At 41.6% G+C, this 16889-nt stretch overlaps 1 protein-coding gene across 3 annotated transcripts in view; it reads left to right on the top strand.

Moving 5' to 3' along the window:
- The window catches only part of JARID2 (jumonji and AT-rich interaction domain containing 2), a 211872-nt gene that overhangs the window by 103737 nt on the left and 91246 nt on the right, over positions 1-16889 (top strand). The gene's annotated exons all lie outside the window — the stretch shown is intronic.

The raw sequence follows: 16889 nt of genomic DNA, 5'->3' as shown, positions 1-16889 counted from the left end.
TGCAGCTCAGCTGACTGTAGTTACTGTTTTGAGGAAGAACTGAGGTATGGCCCTTCTGATTGACACCTCAACACAGAGCTCATCTGAGTCCTTAAAGAAATACACTGTCTTTGTCAGAAACTCCAGTGAAGAACAAAGGGAAAGCTGCTGGAACCTCATGGATTGTAGGAGTTTCTCACAGGATACATTTTGCTCTCAAAATTCACTAAAGTACGATCGATGGTTAAGTCTACACAAGTTGCAGTTTTGCTGCACTTACTAACCAGCTATGTGAGGCACATGTTGCTGAACACATTTGTGCCATCTCTAAAAACAGACCATCCCCAACCTGCACAGGTCCCTGAAACACTGATGCATGGCTTCCTTCAGAATTGCAGAGAAACTGTTCCTGGTCGAAATCTAGCGGCGTCTGCTGCTGGTGCCTGTCATGAGAGATATTCCTATTTATACCCCTTGCTCTCTGTGAAATGTAGGTCAGGATTTTTAGCTTATGCTTGCTCGTAGGACAAATAATTTTCAGATACTTCCATATTAATACCGAACAACTAGGAGTACTCCTTCTCTGTTTATCTGAGCTCTTCATCTTCTGTTGACAACCTTTTCCCTCCCTTTTAATTGGAAGGAGGAAAAGGTGTTTTGCTGTGTGTACTTTTCCTCTACAGCTGCTTGTGTTTTTTATTCTGTCTTCGTCCTCTTATTTTCTGGGCTCCCTTTGAAGTGTGAGGGTCTGTTCCTATGCCACACAGTGCCCTGCCATGCTGGCAACTCCAGGCTGCTTGCTGCAGGCTCAGTGGTACAGCCAAGGCGATTTCTTTTTTTCCTTTTCCCCACCCCAGCTCCTGGGCCATCCAGCCTAATGTGAGAACAGATTGGCCTTAGTATTTGGAGAAAAGATCTATAATAAGCATTGGGGACTCGCTGGTAAAAAGCATCAGCACGGTATACCAGCTCTGTTGGAGTACTGACTGTACATTAATTCTCTAACTTATAATTAGCTATATTAAATTCCAATTTTCTGAAAGGAACCATTATCAAATAACACTCTGTTTGAAATCTCAAAGAAACATAAGGAATGAAAGCTTAGTCCTCTTACACTTTCATCTTTCAGAAGCAATCCCTATCTCAACATCTTGACCTACATTTTCTTTATACCCTCTCCAAGAAACATTGTGTGGATTTAATGTCTCAGAAGGGAGGTAAGGGTTTTTTTTTTAATGCATGTGTATGTGTTGACATATAAAGTTTGGGGAAAACAATGAGGCCTTCATGTCCCTGGTGATTTTTTTTTTTTTTAAAGACTTGAAAGTGTTTTCCATAGTATCTCTGAGGCAGATTTTAGGTTCAGAAAGCAATTAAATGTAAAAAGTCCAACCTATTCTTTTATGGTCTACTTTTATAGATCTTGCTTCTGCCAAAGCCTTTCCTGATTTGACATGGCAGTAGGATAAAAAAAAATTGGGTATTCGTTCCTTTCTGCATCCTGCTCTCCATTTGCATTTAATCTTGAATTTTCTTTTTATGATTAAATGGGATTTTTTTAAAAGCTTGTTTTGTGGAGAGGAGGGATGGTATGTTTAAAATGCTGGGTTTGTTCCCATGGGTTCTCACCCTTACTTCTGTAGCTGCTTGGTGTTACTAATAAACAGTTCTGCATGGGAACTAGACTTTAACCTGGGTGGCTTGAATATGCACAGAAGCAAAGCCTGTCAGTGCTGCTTTCCTGTTAGATTGGTCCATCTTTCCCTGTTGAAAAGGTATTTCCAATACATACAGTCTGCTTGATGCCATCCTCTCTGCTTCATCCCACCACATGGTGTTATGTTCTGTCTTCTCCAACTGCAGGATGAAGAATGTTGCCATAGCCTTGCCCCATGTGGGAACAGGGAGACTTCTGCCTTTTGTTCAGGGGGGTTCTAATATTTTTCCCTTTGGTTTTTTTTTTTTTTTTTTTTTGGGGGGGGGGAGGGGGAATGGCTGGTGTGTGTGCCTTTTATCACTCTGAAAGCATAAAGTGCTAAATACTTGCTAAACATTAACACTATTTAATAGTCCTTGGAGCTTGAGAAACACTGTAGGGTGGGAATGTTCTAACTCCAGGAAGACTTTGTTTGAACTGTTTCATTTTAATATGTCTCTCTAGCTTTTCATTCACAGGGTACTGTGAATGTACAGAGGGATTCCGTTTGTGGTTTGTTTGTTTTTTTTTTCCTCCACATCATATTGAAATAGAGTTAGGCAGTGTTTTGACTATCAATAATGCACTTTTGGCCCTCGGTCAGGGATTTTATTTTGATTGTAGTGATACAGTGGTGAACTTCAGCATACTCGCAGTCTCTTGGGTATATTTTGAAAGCTCATCTACCTCTTTAGTATATATTTTTCTGCTGTTCCATTGCATGTATCTCCCACCCCCTCACTCCCATTTCTCTGATGCTGTACTTAAAACAAGAAATATGCTAATGGATGCTAGCCTTCAATTACACCAATGCATGAAAGGAACATTCTGTGTAATGAGTTCTTGGCTGGGGAGGTGGGAAAGAGTGTTCCTAAAAAATTGCAAGATAGTACTTTATCTCCTTTGCTTATTTGGAAAGCTAAAATCATTAAATGCGCATCAGTGTATTGTACAATCTTGACTGTATAAGTGTGTGTTGATGGTCGTTCCAAGGTTTCTATTAAGTCAGGAAGCAGCTAATGCTGTTTCACTTCCTCTTCTGATGCCCTGAAACATGAGCAAAAAAAGCTGTTTAATAGCAGCAGAATGTTTCATGGTGGTGGAATTTAACTCCTCTGGGGGCTGGTGTGTCGGGAAGTCTCCTTAACATTTCAGAAGCCTTCTCTCCAGCATCAGGTTTTCAAGTGGCTGCCCCCTACCCCAGCTCTCATCTCTTCCCCCTGTGGTTTGCCTGCATAGCTCACAAAAGGGAGGTGAAAGAAAGGTTAAGCTGCTGGTCTCAAGAGCTGGAAATAGAGATGGAAATTGCTTGGTTTGTGAGGAGCGTTTCCTTAAAGGCTGTTACAGCACGGACGTTTCCTATGCCCGTTTCCTGTGCTGATGCTTCAGAGATCTTCGTTAATGCTGGCAAGAATCATTTGTCCCTGCAATGAAAGCAGGAACAGTCTCCATGTACAGTCTGTCAGGTGGCCAAAGTTGCTGTTACCTGATGCGTCACGCTCGCTTTGGCCTGCGCGCCATTCCTGCAGTGAGATCCTCGGAGCTCAGCTAATGGCTGAGTGTAGAATCCTCCTGCTTTATGCCCTCACCTGCTCTCCAATCGCTGCAGGGCTGGATCTGGTCTGGCAGGGGAGGGATTTCTCCAAAGTGTCTTTCAACTACAGATTTATTTTCTGGCGTGTACTTTTCCATTTGCACGTTCCCAGCAGGTAGGGGGCTGTAGGGCATCAGAGAGACGTCCGCCAACCTCTGCCACTGCTGACAGCACAGGAATGGGCTGGAATCCCTACCTTAGGCAAGGGCATAGCGCTCAAAGAGAGGTGAAATATCATCACTGCCATGCACGCTCGTGGCAGAGCAATTTGTTCATTTGTGTCGGGCTTTCATATTGCACTTGTGCTTTCAGTTTGCTGCAGTTGGTCTCAATGTTTTAGTGTCACGAGCCTCCTCTCCTCTGACAATAACCCTGCAAACAGATTACAGGGGACTGAGTGCAACAGCAGAGCAGTTCTTCATCCTGAGCATGGAGTGTAGTCCTCTGACCTTTAATTTTAAAAGTGAGGAAATAATACTACTTACTTGCCTGCCCCCACAAGAAATAAAAAAAGGAAAAAAAAATCCATTCCCCTGAGAAGGGAAAAATACAGATATGCAGCAGTAAGATAGGTGGATTTTTTGGATTTGTATTTTTTTAAGGATCCTGGTTTTACAGATATGGTCAAAATAGGTTTACTTACTGTTTGTTAAAAAAAAAATCATTCTATAACCACATTGCTATTTCATGTGTTAGAACCATGTCAAATGTTTTAAAGAATATATTTTTATAATCAATTTAGCAAGCTAGATGAGGAACCAGTGACAAGGAGGAAGGCGTCCTAAAAGATCAAAGGCTGAGTTTTTTAGGAGCTTTCCAGGTGGTTGAATTTTCATGTCGTGTTATGATACCTTGTAGATACTTTCTGTAGAGGAAAGGAAATAAATGGTGAGTAGATTGTGCCCCGGGGAAAGTGTTCTCCCCCAGGAAAAGCAGCTCTGGTTTTCCCCTCAGGAGAGTTCCATTCCTCTATTAGCAGCAAGGCACTGAGCATCATGGATGACATTTAGGGTTACAGACAAAAGCCTTTGAAACCAACGGCTTAAAAAAAAAGTGTTTGAGAATTGCTCAGGCAGCTTTCTCCCCTCCCTCTTTCTGGGATGTCACAGGACCTTATGCTGGCCTGGTTGTCAAGTCTGTGTTAAGGCTCTGGACAGACATGTGAGCACTGAGGCTGGCAGGAAATTTGAGATCTGGCTGCAGGCAGTGCCGATGCATCCCTGGCGAAGCATCCTGGCCTTGCAGGAGGTAGCCTGCCTCCCTGCCTGCAGTCCAGCCAGACTGCCCTGGCCTCCTGCACCAGGGGAGGGCTGTCTGGCATGTTGCTAAAGAGGCTAGGGTGTTAGGTTAGAAGTGTCTGTGACCTATTTTTTTAAAAAAGTCAGTGGATATTCAATTGCTGTAAACTCAGAGATCATAATTCAAGTGCTTAGTAGAATGAGGTGACATGCCAGAGGGGGAAAAACAAAATCTTCGTCAGCAAAAGACGTTGACAGCTTGACTCCTGGAGCTGACTGATGGATGATCTCAGAGTTAGGGAGGGCACATTCACTAAAAAGTTATTGAAAATGTGGAGCAAAAGTAATTAAAGTGGTTTAATTCAAATATCTGGCATATGTTACTTGAGTTCATGTAGAACACCTAGCATTTAGCGCAATTAATTTTTCCCAGGACAGGATGAAGACTTTTTTTCTCCTTTTCTTTGACTGAAAGTTCCGAGTCCCTCCAGTGAAGGGAGGGTTGAATCCATGCTCCTATCTGCTGGCTGCATGGGGCAGTCACTGTCGCCGCATCGACAGGCTGTGTGTTTGTGCAGCAAACAGGATCCTCATTGCTCGTGTCACATTGGGGAAGAAAAAAAAAAATCTATTTGTCTGGAGGGCTGCCCATGCTCCTGGCAAAAGTCATGAAAGGCAAATCCTCGATGACATGCATTAAAATATCAAGTGGGACTATGCAATTAGAAGTATGTCATTCAACGTTTGCTTTTCACAGCTTTTGTCACAGAGGCACAGAATTAGAGACAATTAAGCAGAGGATAACCTCCCCAAAAGGGCTTTCTGGCAGTTCTCTTGTCTTTTCCCCATCCTTTTTCTTAGAGCACACTGCTGTGCTGGAGCCCTCCTACTCTTTCAGAATCTGCTATTTTGTTTACTTTTGAGGTGTTTTTTAGAAGCCAAGCCATGCATTTATGTGTCTGATAATTATATTTAATTTGGTTTGCTTGAGAAAGAAGTAACTCAGGCACTCTGTTCTTGCTGCTTTCCATTTGCAAATGGAGGAGGACTGTCCCAGTCCATCAGAGGAGTGTGGATGTTACATAAGAGCCATGCTGAATTCTTAGCTCCTGCTGCCAGCTCTCCAGGCTTCTCCAAAGACTGCAGCATAGGGCTGGCCTGGCCTCTGCCTGCTGCTGCTTTTTCTAGGGTAGGTGCTGGCTGTCCAGGACACCAGCTCCAGAAATGGGCTTTTCTTCATCTCCATCAACCCATATCATAAACCCAGTGTGTTTGTGTGATCCCTCGCCACAGATTACTGGGAACTGTGCTTCTTTAGAGGGAAAGCACGTAGCAAGTGTTCATCAAGATGCTGTTTTGCTGTTGTTCCCAGTTTCATGCAGATATGCAGTTTTCAAATTACACAATCCGTAAAGGTTTCCTAGAAATCCTAACAAATATAGCCAAGCCTTGCTAAGCCTCTGGGTTTTAGCAGCACTTTACTTCTTTTTCAGGCTCTCAAGTATTCGTTGTTACTGAGACATTGCATGCCTTGTTATTTCCCTTGTTGTTTTATTTGCACATTCATACATTGTATTTTCTTCCAATTAGCAGGCTCTTCCTTGCTTCACTGTGTTTGCCTTCACCTTCTTTCTTCCTCCTTCTGTTATACTCTGTGGAGACACAATTGCTAATTTTTACTTTCTAGTGTAGAATAGCTGTTGTCTAGAGACATGCTCTTGGCATAGCTTTCTTTCTCATGTTACTTAAAATACCAGAATGTCTTTTTTTAATTTCCTTTTTCATCTTTACTAATCTGTCTAGTCCCTAGGTGCCAAGGTATGGATATTTTTGAAGGGTGGATTTATTGTTCCTTTGTCCATCCATACCTAGTGGAAGCTTGACTCTGAAACAGGATGAGTCTAACGGCATAGCCCTGTGATGCTGAGGTAGGGGGCAAACGACTGAAAAATGGGACTGCTGTGGTATATTACAGATAAGATAGCTTTGTAAAAGCGCTTCAGGAGGGGGAGGAATTGCCCTCACCTATTGACATAAGTGTGACAAAGACTTGAAATAGCGATTAGCTTGCTTTACTTAATTCTTACTTAGCAGTATAATCCATGCTCTTTCCCTCATGTGGGGTTATTTGGGAAGGACAAATAAAAATATTTTGGAAACAGAGTCAGTAACTTTTCTCCAAATAGCTCTCAAATGGATAAAATCAAACAAAAAAAAAAGTGGAAACAAAAGGAAGAACAAAACATTTTCAAATGAAATTGTTTCTTTCACAGGTGTATTGCAGGTTTTCTTTACTATCCCCCATGGGGCGTCACCCCACTGGTTTTCCGTTCAGCTATAAAATTCCCCAGGAAAGGCAGACAAATAAAACGTGATGGTTTTGGCATAAAAACCTATTAAGAATTCATTTATACCTCACTGATAATTTTGTTAATACCTGAGAACTTAGACTTTTCTCTCTCTCAGTGGTTGTGGCAATATTTCAGTTGCTGAACTAAATGGAGATAAATTACAATTTTGTGGACCTGCTTGTGTCTGTAATTTCTAATAAAATGCATGTCTAACTCTGTTTCCAGGTTGCATATGAGAGAAGGTGTCTTACAGGACAGATGCAAATCTAAGGGCACTTACTCCAGAAATAAAGCCACCCTGTCCAACACCAAAATCTATGCAAAATCTCACACCGCTGAGGGATGCTAATAACAGCAACCCTGTGTCTCGTGTCATGGTTACTGTTTGTACCACTCTCTGTGTTTCATTGGGGAGGCTGAACTCACTACCTTTTTTTTTTTACCTTATTTGCGTGAGCTGTGGTGCCTGGACAGGAGGTGGCCTCTCCAGGGGCACCTGCTTGGCCATGGTACATCTGGACAAAGTCCAGGTCCCTGCATCCTAACCAAGCTCTCTTCCTGGTTGGTGTTCCTGTTTTTCTGCTGACGGCTTAATGCCTTCTCTGACCATATAGCTAAGCAACAAAGGTCTGTAGCTTGCATTTGGAGTCCTCCTGTTCCTCTGAAGCTTTCTGACTGCAGTCAAAGGAGGCTGTGGGCCTGAGGTAGATTTGAGTTGTGTGCATCTAAGTGTGATTCTTTGACAAAGTACTGGAAGAGTATATGGTGCTTGTTTCCCTGGTGCTAAATGGGAGTGTTTATGGTACCATAAAATTGACTGTGTTTGTTTGTCAAAACTTTATGGTCTTTACACAGCCTGGTACCAACTTACCAGAAATGCTACTGTTCTCCCCTTATCATACAGCTCCAGGGGCAATTGGTAGGAGCTTGATAGCACAATGGTACAATATAGTACACAGTGAGCAGCTGGTAGGGTAGTGATCATCAGGTCTCTTTCCTCCTCTCTGTTCTGCTTCAGTTAGGACAGCTCTGGCTTTTGGGTCTAGGGACAATTGTTCCTTAGGTTTCCTTTCCCCCAGCCTCCCTTCTTTAAAATTAAGGAGAATATTTTAAAAATCCAAGGGTAGCCATTTGTGATCTTAAGGTATGACTTAGTTGTCTGCATTTGTAGGAAGGGGATTTAAGAGACATGAGTTTGTTCCCTCAGCTTTTTTTGGGTCAGCATTACTGCTGCTGTCTCCCTCAGCTGTCGATGAACACCTCCCTCGCTGCTCAGCCTGTTTGATACTCCTGTTCCCTCCCTCATCCAGGCCACACCATCACGGAGCCCAGGCTGTGGCCTCCATTCTGCCTTATGAAATATAAAGTGCCAGAAGAGGTTATGTGTTTACTTGGAGGAGTGAGATGTTCAGAGTTTTCACTGTCTCCTTAAAAGTGGAGAAATATCTTTAATCAGAGAGGTGTGTCTCTTCGAATACTTAAAAAAAAAAAAAAAAACCTCAAATCTAAAATAAGAAAAGTATGGACAAACGTCAGGTGAGGTTTTTCATGATTTATACAGTGCAGACATTGGCAGGCCTTTTTGGGGTGCTTTATTGGTTTCTTTTGTTTTAAATTTCTTTCAGATGCATATTTCATAAATCAAACTGGGGCTTGAAGTATGTCATATGGCCTGGGGTAGTTTCCTGGCAGAATTAAATTCGGTTCATTTTTGACTGTTGTATTGCTGTTTCTGTGAGTTTAGTACCATCCCAACCTCAATCCAAACTCCCTCAGATGAAAACAAAATACCCTAGAAAGTGTTGTGTTGAAACAACAGAACAGTTAATTTCAATTAATGCTGCTGATGGGTAATGGACTAATATGCAGGACACAAAGTCACAAAATGCCTTTGGTTGCTTAATAGTGGTTTTGGATGGAGCTGTAATGGGGGCTAGGAGCTTCTTTCAACCTGTATTATTTGATCAGTTCTTTTTGGTGATGTGGTCCTTTGACAGGCTGACAAACACATCTTGTGCTGTAATGTCATTCATGCTTGGCTTCCGTAGTAATGGTGTATATCTACATATAAAAGCACTCTTCTAGTCAGTTATGAAGACTGTACAAGCTATTTGCTAACAGTCTTTGACATAATGGTACTGCTTTATGCATATGCTCTGTTATGTACCACAATCAGCCTAATGTCCAGTGGCTTGTCATCTGAAAAGCCCACGTACTGTTAATTATCATCATGGTGGCAGCATAGAGCATCGTGTGGCATAAACGGTGATGGTTTCATGCTGTGGCTTTTTTATTTGGAGGCAGAAAATTGTTGTGGTTTTACATTACCAAATTAGATGAAAATAGCCTTCATGACAACTATCCTTAAAAAAGTGGACAGGGAATTCGTATCTCTTATCCTAGAGAAAAAATGTGGTTTGTTTTGTTTTTAAATTATGTCACTATCATGAAAAACCCTGTTCTTTAGTCTCTGAGACAACCAGAGCATGAAAATAGGCCTTATTTTTGAAGCATGTTGTCTGTTTAATATGTAATGTGATACCTTGTCATGCTGTGACAATGTGACAGATGGCATTTGCACTATAAAACTAAATTATCTTTTGTGCATAGCTATACAACAGCTAAATACAGTAACTCAGTACAGTGTGCTGATTAATGCGGACTGCCGATGTTTTAGAGATACCGGTGTGTTCAAACTTAGCATTGAATGATTAATGTATTTATTTAGCATGCCTACCAAGATTTTGGTAGTGTTTCAGCACATAGTCTGGCATGTAAAGGGTGGCTTTGGTAGAAGTCAAATTTAGGATTACAGACAATGCAATGTAGATTTGTATTGCGTTGCAGCTGGTTGTCTGTTACTAAAGGAAAAATGGTGAAAACTGTTGATGAATTATACTATCCAAATAAACTTATATATAAAGATATAGCTTATAAGAAACTGTAATGCCCTGTAGTTGAAAATTGTTTGGGTTGGAAATGACCTCTAAGATAAAGTTGAACTGTTAATCCAGCACTACTAAGTCCAGCACTAAACCATGTTCCAAAGTGTTAAATATAGACATCTTTTAAATACCTTCAGGGATCCTCCCTCAACCATTTCCCTAGGCAGCCTTGTGCTTGACCTCCTCTCTTCCATAAAGCAATTTTTCTAAATATCTATCTAAACATTGAGGCTATTTTCTTTGTCATATTACATGTTGACTGGGAGAAGAGACCAACTCCCACCTGGCTACAGCCTCCTTTCAGGCAGTTGCAGAATGTGTTATGGTAATCCCTGAGCTCCCTTTTCTCCAGATTCAACAGCTCTGGCTCTCTCTGACACTCCTCATCAGACTTGTGTTCCAGACCCTTCCCCAGCTCCATTGCCCTTCTCTGGAAACCCTCCAGTGTCTCAATTTCTTGTGGTGAGGGGCCCAAAACTGAACTCGGTGTTTGGTACATGTGGCCTCATCAGAGCTGAGTACAAGGGGACAGTCAGTGCCCTGGTCCTGCTGGCCACACTCTTGCTGACACAGGCCAAGATGCCACTGGCCTTTTGGCTACCTGGGCACTGCTGGCTCTTTGTTACGCCGCTGTTGACTAGCAGCCCCAGCTTTCCTGTCCTCCCAGACCCCTCTGCAGAGCCTTTCTTCCCTCAGCAGATCAATATTCCTGCCCAACTGGGGACTGTGAACTGACTGAGGATGTCCTCAGTTCCCTTGTCAGGTCATTGGCGTAGATGTTCAACAGGATTGGCCCCAACAGTGAGCTCTGGGAAACACACACCATGGGTGACCAGCTGCCAATTGGATGTGACTCCATTCATCACGACTCTCTGGGCCTAGCCATCCAGACAGTTTTTTACCCTGTAAAGAGTCCATCCATCCAAGCCTTGGGAAGCCTGTTGCTCCAGCAAAATGCATGGGAAATGGTGTGAAAGACTATACTAAAGCCTAGGTAGACGATATCTACAAAACGGAAGAAAAACAAGAGGTGTATGTGAGACACCAGTTTATTGCTGGTTTTGATTTCTCTACAGAATATGTGTGAAACATTCTGTATCTGTTTGAGACTGGTGGCCAGAGTAAATATTTAAAGAGATGAAGATAGGAATTTTTTCCCCCCCTCTGTATTTCAGGCATAAAATTCATGTTGGTCTTCCACGGTGTGGTTATGCTCAAGAGTTTGTCTGTGTTTAGGTGGTGTACTTCCAGACCATTTCAGACTTTATAACTCTGTAGTTAAACCCTTTGCTTTCTAACTTTTGTGTCAGCTCCCCTAAATGGAATGTTACAGAAAGAAAAGAAATCACTAATATTTTAAAACAAAGCTTTCCTGTACAACTCCCAAGACTACACAGCTGAAGTTTGGACAGGCATGCTACTCCATAAGGGAGCAGAGCTTTAGCGCCATGTCTGTGTAACTACAATCCCTGCTATTTATTACATGCTCTCATAAGAAACATTGTCATCCTAGCATGGTGAGAGTGCTGCCTTGAGTAAATCCCGTTTTTGACTTACCATGACTTGTGTTTGTTTTGCTGCTTGCCCTGGAAACTGGACTTTTCTACCAACCCAGAGCAGTTCAGCTTCAGGGATCAGGCAGGAATGCAGGGAAAGGGCTGCCAGGGGGAAATCCAACCCAGAATCTCTTGGCAGAAGGAAGAGTGTATCGCTGTGAAGAAACAGCCAGGAGAAGAGTTAGGTATTTCACATATTGTTGAGATCTGCAGGATGGCTCCTATGGACTGTGGACCCTCTAATGTTATCCCCAATAGAAAGCTGTGAATGTGGGCATGTTGAAATTGTCCTTGTTTAGGTCATTTAATGGTTTTGGTATCTTTGGCTTGTGTTTGTGGGGTGTTGACTGCTGACTTTCCTAACGTGTAATGGCTTTGTGGGTTGCCTCTGACTGTGGGAACTGACTAGAAATACAATTGAATGTATTTTTTTTTTCCTAAGCTGCCTTAGGACTGGGAAACAGCAAGCTAAAATAGGTGTTGCTCTATTGTAAGAATATGGGAATGTTCATGCTGAGATGCCTTGTTGGCATTAGAATAAGTGATGGGGAAACAGTGTTTTGGAAACATTGTGAAAGTCTCTTCACCCAACCACTGAGTTAACTAACCACATGATGCTGAAATTTGCTCAGATGCTCTCCTTTGGTTTCCTGATTATTCAGTAACTTTAATAATTAAGAACATACCAGTAATTGCAATCTCATCTATTTTTAAAATCAACTAACTCCAAACCCTCCCTTACATTTTTGCTGTCTTCTCTTATGTTGCTGCTTTCTGCTCCTTTCTTCCCCATCAGTTTTCCTTCTGATGTTTATAGTTAATGTATGTTTTACTGTACAGTGCATTCCCTGGTACTGGGATTTTGCATCACATCTTCAGATGCTCCCAAGACCTGTCCTGTGTGTGCTTGTCAGTCATCTCTCCAGATGTCCAGAGATAAGTTAGATCATGACTTGAGAAGAATTGTAGATTGCTGTTAAAAGTGTGTATGTATATCACCAAAAACAGTAAGGTCAGCAAATATGTAGCAATGTAAATTAAGCCCTGCCTGTGCTGGAATAGTTGAGTCTTACTTGCTAGGCTTTTATGAGAAGCAATCCACTTGAATCAGCACAAGCCCCATATAATATGCTAATTTAAGCAGATTTAATTATTCTTTACACTGTTTTTGGTGAGCAGGATGTTCTGGTTGCTGGAGTAGGCTCAGCAAGACCCTCTGCTCATCCAGCAACTACAGCCAAAAAGCTAAGGGGTTAGCAAGCTGCAGTGGGAACAGGAGGGAGCATGCTGTGTGCAGGTTGTAATGCCATAATACCTGAATTCTGTGTGGATCACCCTAGAGGGTACGGCTCAGCTATTATAGCAGAGTCCTTCCTGCATGTGAAAGAGCAAACAAACTTGTAGCCACAGACAGATTGGAAAACATTCAGTGTGGAAGGCAAATAAATAGAAGGTGATGAAAGTCTCTGTAATAATGACTAGTATGCAGAAAGGGCTTTTGTAGTTTCTCTGGCTTGTAACAGAGTGGATGAAAAAGTCACATTTGCTGCTTTTTCTCAATACTGATAAGTGGAAATGTTTTCTTTTTAATCTTTTTAAGCAGTGTGTATCTAAAACTGTGATTTGGTGTTGCAGCATTTGTGAAAGTTTAAAAACAAATTCAGCAAAACTGTGAGGTTGGCATTTGTGTGACTAAGATACATTTTAGAGAGGATGTTAAGATCTCCATGGTTTGGTTTCAAGCTACCCTTTTTAATTATTAGGAATTAGTAATTGGCCTTTCTCTGAAGGTGTCTAGTTTTGATCAGTTAGAGCCAGATCAGTGTATTTAAGGATCATAGATGTCATTTGATACACGAGTTCCTGTATTGTGACTTAATTAAATAATTCATTATTACTGACTTAATTAAGGCAGTGTTTATTCAGTGACTTTGAACCATTCAGTGTTTCAGTTCTTTTTAAACTTTGGCAGCAAATATGCAGTGCTTCTCTGTATATATAAATTATTATTTCATGTAAGTCATTTTAATATATGAAATCCTACACTGACTTATAATGCAAGCTGCTGTACTTTCAAATTTAATTTTAATGAGGTTTAGGTTTTTTTAAAAAAATCTAATTTGACTTTTAAAACAAACACTTTCTATTACAGGAATAAAGTCTTATTTTTATCAACCCTGATTTATTCTGCGTAGTTATTCAGGTCTGGTGGTTGGTCCTGAGTCCAGCTGCCAGGAGAGAAGGCATTGAGAGCTGGGGCTAAGATGAGCCTAGTGGGCAAGGGACAGGCAGCCTCTGCCAGCTTTTCAGCAGCTGAGAATGTCATGGGTTTTGACAGGAGCCAGGGCTTACTGGCATTGTGGTTTAGAGGTTGAAAGGCATAGCCATAGAAAAGCAGTAGAGGAGCTATTTGTCCTTTTGATATGATTTGGCTCTTGAGGGCTTGCTGATTCCTTGACTCTTGCTGGGTGCTCTCAAGTAGGCACTCCTTGGAGTGGTTCAGCTTTCCAGACTATGCAAAAGAGCGTTTTCTCACTCAGCTGCTTTTCTCTCTTTATATACATACACAACTGTAGTACTCAGCTTTTAAGAAACATGAATGCCTGCTGCTTCCTGTAGTGTGGCTGGTCTTGGAGAGTCAAACCCACATGGGTTGATGCTCCTTAAGTGCACCAGCAGACCTGTATGTCCTGTCCACTGCACTGGCCCCAACTCATTAATGGTGATAGGAGTGCCTGAGTATCACTTGACAAAACTGTGGGGTTCCCATCCTGTCCTGGGGCCTCGAGACCTTTCATAGCTCCCAACTGATGCACAGCAGTAAAGAATGTGGCTTATTGCAGTTAGAGATAACAGGAATGGCATTTGAAGGAAAAGGTATCTGGGGGCAAGCTGAATGTATTTGATGTAAAAATGATTGAGTGGCAATAAACTTTGTAACAGCCTGCTTCAGCACGTGCCTTCTGTCCAGTGCTTGAAAGGGGGCTTTGGGTTGTGCCTTTCATCACTTCGGAGTGGATTTTGCAATTATGCTGGCCCTGAAAACCTGTAGAACATGACACCCATTCCCAGTATTTATCAGAATCTCTCATTTGTAGTTTCATGCCTCTCTTTAAGGGCACTTGTTTTAGTTGGTTCCAGCGGACGATAGCTAACATCAGTTATCGGCAATATTAGTGCATCTTGGAATGGTGCTGGTTATGATGAATAATAGTAGGCAAACAGATACTTTTTTCCTTGAGGAACACAAATCATGCTTGTCTCCCAAGTGAGCTGATGGTTTGGCAGGGTGAAAGGATGAATAAAAATTGCCTTCCAAGTGCATGCTAGTTGACAGCCTGTAAGGTGATTTTCTTGACTCATATACTTCAGGTTCCTGGGTTTTACATATGGCAAGTCTCCAGAACAAATATTGCTCTTGGAAAACCTAATCAAATTCTGCTATAAGAGTTAAGTTACTGAGTGTCAGGCCTCAAATGATACGCTTGATTTAGACTTCTCTGGAGTTCAAAAATTGTAAATTTTATCAGCAGTGGTTTCATGGAAAAATGCAAAGCAAAAGTCGAAACTTTTATAAGAATAAACTTGGGGGCACTAGGGCTTTTAGAGGGGGTGAATTCAGAAATATAATCTGTTCAGTGTTTTTTCAAAGTTTGCCTTCATTTCCTTGGGAATGCTTTGAAGGAATGCTGTCACCCCACATCATATTGTGTTTTTACACTACAAACCCTTTTGTAGTATCTTGTGCTGATACTGAAATTTGTTTTATTTGTTGGGTCACAGTTTGAGATCCCTTTAATGAAAAGGAAGTATCAAAAGGAATTCAACAAAAGGGGAGAGAAAATGTAAATTGGGTCATTTTACTTCTCTCTGATAGTCTTATTCAGGCTAGAAGAGACAATTTAATGCAAAAATTGGTGTGTAGTTTCAACTTGTGCTCTGTGGGCTGTGTATTAGGAAAAAAAATTGAGCTACCAGTTTGTTGACTCTTCCCCAGAAAAAAAACAGAACATGTTTTCGCTTTGTAGGTGGAGTTTTTAAAACAGCATACGCAAAAAAAAAATCCACTGCAGCGTGTGGCTACCACATAGCCCAAGACAAGGGAAGTTTGGTGTAGTTCAGAATTAATATGAGCAAACCTTGACTGGGAAAAGGAGAGAGAGATATGATGCAGACTTTGGCTTAGGCTGTTTAAAAATGGGCAATCAGAGCAATTCGATTGGAATTGGGGAAATTCAGAGCCCGCTGGCAGTTGTAGTGCCTAAGCAAGCGGTGAATAAATGGCCTAGTGGGGATGGAACATTTGGCTTCGGCTGTGGCCAGGCTTCCACTACTTAAGAGACAGCAGCTTGATGGGGGAGATGTCTTTGCTCTTGCTCTGGTTATGCTTTGGTGTCTCTTTGGAGCTGAGCTTGTCTGAATGCTTGGTTATGCAATGACTAAGTGCATTGCTGATGCTGGATGGTGATTTTCCTGAAAACAGAGGTCTGAAATGCTGTTGCACTGGTGGAGTGCTGGTGGAAATTCCTGAACTACTGTTCTTAGCAAGCGTTTTCAGTGCAGTACTCTGACCAGCCTCACTGCCTGGCTCATCTTGGAAGGGGCAGCACAGCACCACCCCCTCACTTCTCCACCATGCTTTTTCTAAGGTACAATTAGAGAGAGACTGAAATGGCTAACGGAGAGAAGTCTTATCACCATTTCTCTGAGGAAATACAGCTGTGAAACAAAGCTTTGTTATGCCATTTCTAAAACTATTTGCGTGGAGAGATGAGAAAGCATTCTCCTGTATAAATTTGCAACTCCTCTGTTAATAAGCTCTTATAACATTGAGTAAATAGTGAGCTAATGAAATAGTTTCCTCCCTGTCATCCCAGAGCCTGCTGAAGAATATGTTACTATTTTAATTCTTCCTTAAGTGTGAGTGGTTTCATTGCCTATCTGCTGTTGTTTGTAAGACTCATATTATATTGTAGTTACTTGGTGGCATAGAATATACAATATTTGTTAAATTACATTGGTTGCAAAGGTCCAATGCTGTCTTCCATCTTTGTGACTCTGCTTGCTGTATTATCGCTCCAGGAGAGAAAAGGCACAAGAGGGAAGGCAGCTGTGGCCTGTGTACTTTTTCCGGCAGTCTGTAGTTTCTGTAGATGAGTGACACTTGACCAGAAGAATCAAAGTCAGGGAATGGACATTTGATGTTCACTTCTTTAGAATTCAGGATGTTTTTCAAAGGATCATAAATTGCAGTAGTTGAAAGCACCGGAATGAAGAGCAAGATGATGTCAAATTAAACCAAATGGCAGCTTAATTTTATATCAATCCACAGATAAATGCAAAATACTCTCATCTATGCTAGTCATAGAAATTCTGTAAAACATGGACGAATTTGACTAAGCCGTGTCCCTTTTTCAAATGTGACAAGATTATAAACACTATTGCAAACACTCATATTGTAGTTACTTGAGATTGGGGTCTTAAAGTTAACCAAATCAAAAATAGGCAAGCTGGCAAATTTTTATCGAAG

This window comes from Chamaea fasciata, unplaced genomic scaffold (assembly GCF_029207755.1).
Source record: "Chamaea fasciata isolate MVZ Bird 193981 ecotype frontalis unplaced genomic scaffold, bChaFas1.0.hap1 SCAF_1, whole genome shotgun sequence".
Classification (NCBI taxonomy): Eukaryota; Metazoa; Chordata; class Aves; order Passeriformes; family Sylviidae; genus Chamaea; species Chamaea fasciata.
Note: the sequence above shows the minus strand (reverse complement) of the source record. Positions and strands in the feature narration are given on the sequence as shown.